Here is a 9,047-nt window from a genome sequence, read left to right on the forward strand (position 1 = left end):
AAGCTGAGAAGGAAGCAGCATTAAAGAAAAGAGAGGAAGGTTCTGGAACACGTGATGATTTGCCTTCTCCCATCAGAAAATGCTTTTAAACAAACAGCAAGTTTCCTCCATTAATAAGGCCTGTGGAATGCATATGAGATTTTTTTTCCTACTCCTTTTTTGCTGATTAAGTTCCCCCAAAACCCCCTTAAGAATTTTAATAAGAAATGCAAAAATCAACAAAAGTCCAGCAAACCCTTTCCTGTTATTAAATAAAGGGAAAGTAAATATTGCAAATTGGACATATTTCATAAGAGGATGTTTTGTTTGGGTGAAAAAAATGAGAAAGAAAAAAGTTATTTGCTTTCTGGCAGCAAATACATGTCTTTGCTGAATTTTGGTTTCAAATTTGATGACTGGGGTATTATTCCTGGTTTGCCTGGAATTCAGGCCTTTGACATCGGAGGCAGACATACCCAGGCAAGCAGGAAAGCCAGGTTTGGGGCATGTTAGGCCTATTCTCTCCTAGGAGAAGGTCAGAGTTCTTTAACCAACCCAGGGAATTATAATCCTGAGCTCAGAGGTAGAAACCTATACAAGAGTCATATACAAGATAAAAGCAACTTGGGACAAAGAAGATTTGTACACAAAAGAGAGAAAAAATAAAATCCAGTATGTTCTCTGTACCTCCTCTTGAGGATGAGCTATGAGACCATAAAATATATATTCTATCCCAACAGCACAGCTTTAAGACAGAGTGACCCTGTGCCTGACTGGATTTGAATCCTACCTCTGGCATTTTTTAGCTGGGTTACTTAGGCAAATTACTTAGCTTCTCTGATTCTCTTTCCTCATCTTCAAAATGGGAGTGGGGGAGGGAATAAAAGTGCCTAGCACCTACCTTGTACTGGCTTATTTTTCTACTCATTTATGCCTTTTAATAGCTTCTGCATATATCTAGGTTGGTAAGCTACAGCAGTTAGATTTGTATAATTTACTTTGACATCTGCATGATGACGGCATAACTTGGTGCCATTCTTAAATATATCCCCATATAATTAGTGATGCATAATTATAATGAATTTGGTGTATATCTTTCTTGTCATTTTGTTTATACATATATGCAATATTTGATGTTGTTTTGTGTGTATTTTGATTTCCACAAGTGATGACATGAACCTTGCCTTTATCAACAACATGTTTTTGAAATGTGTTTGCATTGATCTGTACATAAGAAGTAGTTCATTCTTTTTCATTGCTGCATGGTATTCCATTATGTTGACCACATTTTATATGTCCATTCCTCTAAGGATAGACGTTCAGGTTATTTCCTTTTTATAAGGATTTATTTTTTAAATGTTTGTATGTCTCTTTGGGCATCTATACTCAAGTTTCTCTAGGGAGAGTGACTGATTATTAATCAAAGTGCAGTAGGCATACTTGGGATCCAGTTCCCCCTTCTTGTGCTTACTCCCTCTGTGACTTTGGGCCAATCATTTCACCTCTTCAAATTTGTTTTCTTACCTGTGAAATGGGTGTGATAATCCCTGGCGAAGGTGTTGTAAGAGAGTTGAAACTAATTGAAACTAATTCAAAAAAGGTATCTAAACTAGTACCAAATGCAAGGAAACCAAAAGTTATCATCCTTGCTACAGGTTTTTCTAGCAACCAAGGTAGGATCTGAAAGCTATACAAATAAGTCTCGGAGACGTAATGTACAACATGAGACTACTGGTAACAAGACTGTATTGTACAGCCTTTGAAAGTTGCTTAAAGGGTAGATCTTAAAAATCCAGTCTTGGGCCTCCCCTGGTAGCGCAGCGGTTGAGCATTGGGCTGCGAGGCTGCCGGCAGCCTGAGCAGCGCTGGTTCGTTCCCCAGCTGCTGGGGAACCCCCGCCCCCACACACACACAAAAGTTCTTACTTATCACAAGAAAAATATCTGGTAACTGATGACAAATGATAATAAAACTTATTGTGGTGGTCATTTCAGGATATAAATATTGAATTAGTAAGTTGTATGCCCGAAGCAAATATGTTATATGTATATTATTCATATATATATATAAAGTATATATTCATATATATATATAATAACAAATAAAGTCAATGCCCAACTTTTGCATGAGACCCTGAGCCCAGCAAAGGGGTGTCAGAACACCCCTACCACAGGTCAATTCCATCCCCCCTCCTACCTCCTCTCACTTGGGGACAGCAAACCTACACCCTCAGCATCTCCATTTCCTCGCCTGTAAAAGGCGATAATAACCCCTACCTGGCAGGGTGGCTGCCAGGCCTTAGGCAGTGTGTACAGGGCACTGGTCAAAACTGTGCCGGTGCCTGCTCACCCTGATCCCTGTCTCCTGCAAAGCTGTGAGAGTCTCTAAGGTGTAAGCGGGGTCTGATTTTTGTTTCACAGTACTTGCATTTTGTGTTGTGGGCGTTGGGAGTCAACACGAGGAGGCTTTGCAAGGTCCCTGGGTTGGGTTTTTCTCCCTGGAAAGCCAAGTTCGCCTCTGGCCGCGTGGTTTAATTTTGCTAAAATATCTCCATCTAGTGGACTCCCTGAAGTACGGCAGGGGCCGGCCCCGTCTCGCAAAAACAATGGGGCGACAGCCGGGGCGCCCTGCCCTGCCCAGCCACGCCGGTGGCTCCCCATTGTCTGCGGGGTAAAGTCCAGAAGCCCAGGCTGGCATTGGCGCGCCTCCACCATCGGCCGCGCCCCGCCTATCGGAGCTTATCGCCGGCTTCGACCTCCTGCCCCACCCCGTCCAGCTCCTCCCGGCTCCGGACCTGCCTGGAGCCCATACCTGCCTGGCCGGTGGGCCTGCCAGCGCCTGCTCCTCCCACACTCCCGAGGCGACCTTCCTCCAGGCTCTGCGCAAAGGCCACCTCTTCCCTCCAGCGTCCAGGCCCCTTCCACCCACCCGGCCTCCCTGACCTCCCAGCCACGTTTGCTCTCGCTCCTTTTGTGTATTCAGAATTCAACTGTGTTCTGGCAAAGCCCTACCCTCAGGTACTGGACATGATGGGTTAAAATGAATACACATACCTGCCAGTCCCACTGCTTCCCAGCTCTGAGAACTGGGGAGAGAGGAAACCCAGCTCACAGGGTTATGGTGAGAAATAAGATGCAAAGTGGCCAGCATGAAAAATGTCTTGTATGTGTGGGTAGGCTGCTCAGATAAAATACAGGACACCTGTTTGAATTTGGATTTCAGATTAAAAAACTTAGTATTTTTAGCGTAAGTGTATCCGAAATACTACAACGCAGGTCTGTATAACACTTCTCAGATAAATGAGGTTAAGAATTGTTGTTTGATTTGTTATGACCCGTTAGGGATTTGTACAGTCAACCCTCATTATTGGTCATTCTGCATTAGCAAATTCCCCTACTACAATGTCTTTGTAATGCCAAGAATCAATACAGCATATTCACAGACGCGTACTTGGGCAGAGTGGCCAAAATATCTGGGCCTCCTGATGTGCATGTTCCCGGCTGAGATGGAACAAGGCAACGTTCTGCCTTCTTGTTTCTGTACACAAGCATGCTTTCTGCAGTCTCTTTAGTGACACATTTTTCACATTGTTGTGCTTTTTGTTATTTTGCCACTTAAAATGGACCACGAGCTGAGTGCTGAAGTGTTGTCTCCCGTCCCTAAGCCAAAGAGTTGTGTGCCTTACAGAGAAATATATGTTGGATGAGCTTCGTTCAAGCATGGGTTTGACTGTGAGTTCAGTGTTAATGAATCAACAGTGGATATTAAATAGTGTCTTTAAACCGAAATGTACATGAAGCAAGGCAGTGGGTGGGTGGGAGGGTGGGTGGATGGAAGGAAATGTGACCAGAGGCTGGCCAGATGCTAACGCCCTATTTCCCCAGAGTAATGGCTCAGTATTCACTAACTCAACATTCATGATGACTCACTAGAACTACTGAATAATGGCTAATGAGCATCCCTAGTGAATGAGAATCAACTCTATATTGTTGACCCCAAATAATCAGCCAGTTATTTCTCCAGCAAAAACTGAGTCTATTTGGAAGCAAGGGAAAGCAAGTCAGAATGTGCAGTCATATGATGAACCACACACACAGTTCCCAGAACGGAAAGAAATCTTTTTTATGACGTTGAGAGGCAGAAACTAGGAGTTTGAAGTCCAGGGTCTTCTCATTTGCTGGTCAGGCACCGCTCATTGGTTGAGCTGTTTCCAGAGCTGCGTCCCTCCTGTTGGACACGCTGGACAGGTGCCTTCCTGTTGGTGCCTAGGGTGTGCTTGCTGGGTGTGCTTGGGTGAGAACACTCTTCTGGCCCCCGACCTCACTTCAATTAAGTTTGTTTATTAATTATTAATTTTCACAATATTTACAATTTATCTGTGGTAAAATTTAAGTACTCACCTGTTCAGAGATCCATACTGAAATAAGAGTGAAAGTATATGATGTCTGGGATGGTGGCTTTAAGATAATCTGGCAGTAGGATGAGGCATATAAGTAGACAGGGTAAGAAACATCCCACCAAAGGGATGATTTACTAGTCTTTTTCACTGTTTTTTTTTTTTTCCTTCCCTCTACTTTTGTGTATGTTTAGTTTAAAATGCACATGTATGCACATGGAGGAGAATATCTTGGGGGAAGATGCTCCTAGTCTGTTGCTGTCAATCTGGACTTTCTATGTGGTCAGGGCTCCAGATGATGCCACCTGAAATGCCATCACTGGCAAATCCCAATGCCCTGAGCGCAGAGCACCCAGCTGAGCCTCCAGAGACAGAACTCTATTCTCAACCCCCTTCAGACTCATTCTGCTACTGCTGGCAACTCAATGCCTCCCAGTCTTTTTTCTTTGCCAATTTTATAAAGAAGTCAAACTGGACAATCTCTAAATTCCTTTTCATTTTTAAAACCCTTTTTCAATTCTAAAACCTGTGATCCTAAATTGGCATGTTCTGGTACTTGGTTACACCCTCCTTCCAGCTCTCTCTTCCCTGCCTAACCCATCCCCCTATTCACTGTTCTGAGAATCTTGCTGAAGTTCTTTTTAACACAAGACTCTAACCAGGCTGCTATTCTGCTTCCAATTTATCTAAAGACTGAACTCTTTGGTCAAGCAATTAAGGCCCTTGTGGGCAGAGTGACCACTGAATGCAAAACCATGAGCTCTTTCTACCCAGGGCTCACAGCCCAGTTATTTGCCACCCTTCCCTGCTCCCCACCATCCCTTCCTGCCCAGCATGAGTGGTATGTGCCTTGGGGAGCCTGGGATTTACCTTCCGGAAGGTAGATATCAGACTCCCTACCAGGCCTCCCTTTAAATAACCAGGCCAAGAGAAATGTTTACACCTCCCAAAGCACTTTTATTATCTCATATAATCCTGATGACTCATTTTTCAGTAGAGGACACTGAGACTCAGGAAGGCTTAGCCAGTCACTCAAGGCCACACACTGTTATAGGACAAGGAGAGGGGCAGCCCAAACCCCGCAAACCTGCCCACTCTAAATGGGTTCCGCCATCCGCCGCATCAACACAAAACATATGACACTTTAATGGGAAGGATCTTTAATAAAAACTAGGAAACAATACAGGTGAGGCAAAGAGTCCAGTTTCTAGATGAAGCACCCAAAGTTACCCATCCCCTCGTGGGTAAAACTCCATCCATATGGGATTGGCCCAGAACAAGGCCCCAAAGCCTGCCACAAGTCTAAAGCATCTTCCAGTGGGGACCCACAGAAAAGGGTCACAAACAACCGGACAAGCCCGGAAGGAAAAGAGCAAAATCAACATCCAGATAAAAGCTGCCATTGTCACCTCCCCACGGTCTCACCCACATCTGTGTCACCCAGTCCACGACCAAAAGACAAGCACAGTTTCTTCACGTGTCTCTAGGCTCCACGCGCCTCCTCCAGGTCTCCTGGCTCCAATCCTGCTTCCTTCCTTCCTCAGTCTCTTCTGCCGCTTCTCCTCTTCCTCCTCAGCTCCACCCTCCCTTGGGTGGGGCAGGGAACCTCCCCCTTTCCTGGGACCACCCTGTTACAATCCCCCCTTTTAATTTTTATTCCACCATATCTATGATGGCACAGATCTCAGGGTGTAATCTTAGGAGACAATCTTTTTTTCAGGGTTACAATGTGTGTAAGAGAAGCAACAATTAGTCAGCAGCATTGTCCATGAATGTCCAGTATGACAGTTTCATTACTTAAAAATAGTCCATTATCCAAGCCAAAAGAAAAAAAAAATCTGGAGCATTGGCTAAAACAAGATAGCAAATATATCAAAATCACAGGGAAAAAATGTTAAAATGGTTCAACTGATGTAAAACACAAATTTTCTCAACCTTGAGCCCAAACTTTTAACAGCATAGCAAAAGTTTGCAAACTAAATCTACTTTTAAACCATTTTTCCTATTTTTGCATAAAATCACAGGGCAGAAATAACTAACAGCAATTTTTAGCTGGCTTTGTTGAAATACTCCATATAGGATCAGAGCGAACCATTGGCATCCAGTTGACGTAGGCTTCAGGTACAAAGTTGGTCTCATCAGACTCCACCTGGGCTTTCCTCTTCTCGAGGGTACCAGGGCATTTTCGTTGGCCAGGTTGTCCAGTCCTGCCAATGGAGGCAAACTTCCTCACCTTCTTTGGAGGTCTCTGGAACCCTACGAACAAAGCAAACAGGTTCTCCTCTTCTTGGTTCAGCTCTTTTTCAACTTTTTGGAAGAACTCCACACAAAGCCACACAATCAAACGCATGTCCAATTTTTTTTGTTTAAGCAGACAAAATCCCTATGGAAGTTATGCAAAAACAGACTCTGAGATAAGTAGCAAAAATTACTACCACTATTTGTATGCTGTGTTGGTATCAAGGGGAGAGAAAATGTGACAAGTTAGCTTTGCTGGAAAAAAAATTGCAACCGTGCTGCAGATCCTGGTTACTCAAAACAAAACAAAACAAAATAAAACAAAACTTTGTGGATTCAGGACAAAATGCATAAAAAATTACCAGTATCATGTCAGAGAAAACTTAGTAAATGTCAGGTGTATTTCCAGGTCTATTCAGTCCTTTGTAGGAAAGTTTTTTTACTCTCAACAGTTCCATCAATAGGAATCTGTTGAGACCTTTTCTCCCTATATTTCCGGAAACAATTTCTGTAGGTGTGAAACAATTGAATTATACAATATTACAAGGTGACAATCACCATTGACAATTTACATACATACCAGATACTACTGTTAACATTTTGTACATACCAAAGTTTTACCATTTTCCCAAGTGACAATGCTTCCCTTCCAGTTTTACTCTACTAGGTGAGCCAAATAGAACAAATTCATCTAATTCCTTCCCAGGAGGAAAGGGAGAAACTTTGTGGAGTGTCTCAGGAGCTCTACTGAGGTTCCACGAAATTTCCTTGCATCAGCCAAATGACAGGCTACCAAATTTGTACTTGAATTTAGATTTCTGGGAAGCTTTGCCATAAATATCAGAAAATTAACAGAAACAACAATATTCAATGTCTATGAAGGCACCGGCTTAGTTCAGTAGCACAATGTTGACAATCAAACCATAACCTTTAGTTTTTCTCATAACCGGAGACTCTTTTTTTTTTCCCAATGTCTATGGGCACCATGTATACCAATTTTAACCTCTAGAGGCCAAGACAGTTAGACACAAGGACATACAGACATACAACATGTAGACAAAGACAGTTTTTTTTTTTTTAGTTATGCCACGTGGAATATGTTAGGTAACTGCAGTTTTACTCCATAGGCTCAGAAAAAAAATGTCAAAGTCCAAAAAAATGTGGAGTGTTACTGGCAGAAAAATTTCCAGTTGTCATCCTACAAACCTAAGACTTTGGAAATAGGAAGGAAAAGTTTTATTAATCACAAGAGTTACATGACCTTGTTTATCACCTTAGGGTTTTCAGTGTTGAAGACTTTTTATTAGAAGTCAATCCTGGGGTATTCTGTACAGCAACTGAAAGAATAAAAGTAACAGTTAACTTTTAAGCAAAAGGAGTCATCTCTTGTTAGCCACCAAGCAGGCACTCCTTGGGTTTCCTGGAATAGAACCCGAAAAAGCAAAATCAAATTATCAGTAATTAACTTTCAATTAAAAGGAGTCATCTCCTTACTTCTGTTAGCCACTCTGGGACAGAAGCTGAAAAAGCAGATTAAACATCTAAGCACAGATTACACCTCCCCCACACTAGGGAGGGACAACAACACAGGTATGAAAACCTGGTACAGTTACATGATGCACCCTAAAAAGTGCTTTCCATAACAGACCTTCCTCAGTAGGAAGCAAAAACTTAGAATCTTGTCTTGCACCAGCAATTGAACAAATCCAGTATTCAAAATGGCAAACATGCCCAAAACAAATTGTGTAGACAAAATTCACAGCAGCAAATCCTTTCAGACTCAGACAAAATCTTGTTAATTTTTCTGATACAGACTTTGCAAAAATTCAAGTTATCTCCAGGAATCCATCAAGGATACCAGCAATTACCAGTTACTGCTTAAGGCTACTGTTTCCTTAACACCCAGGCATACATTTGCTAATTTAAACACCACTGCTCCACAACTGGCTTGCAAAATCCATCAGGCAGAGAGCAGGAAGTAGCCAAAGACAAAGCAACATACCACTGAAGAACCATTATTGCCTTTAGAAATGCTAATGAGACAGCAGAGATTACAAAAAGAAAGAAAAAAAAAGTTCCAAAGTCCTAGCAACAAGAACCTCTGAATTTTACAAGAGCCCGCCAAGTGGCCTCAGACGCCATCTTTGATCTGGCCACATGGTCCAATGTACTGCCTAATCTTTTGAGTAAAACTGTTGAACAGAACAATTTCCACAAAATCAAATGTCTTAGCAAGTCACTACAAACAAATTACATACAGACACACAGATCTTCACAAAGCCCAAGCCAGTTTTTCAACAGCAAATCGACATATGAAACAAACACACTGGAGAAACCAAAATCACATTTGCGCTTATGGTAGCCAGTGCCATAGGGAAGCCCAATTTCCCCATGGGGCTGACTAACCACGGATGGCTCTGTCCTAAATCTTCGT

Source organism: Talpa occidentalis, unplaced genomic scaffold, assembly GCF_014898055.3.
Source record: "Talpa occidentalis isolate TD23 unplaced genomic scaffold, MPIMG_talOcc4v2.1 talOcc4.10, whole genome shotgun sequence".
NCBI classification, from domain to species: domain Eukaryota; kingdom Metazoa; phylum Chordata; class Mammalia; order Eulipotyphla; family Talpidae; genus Talpa; species Talpa occidentalis.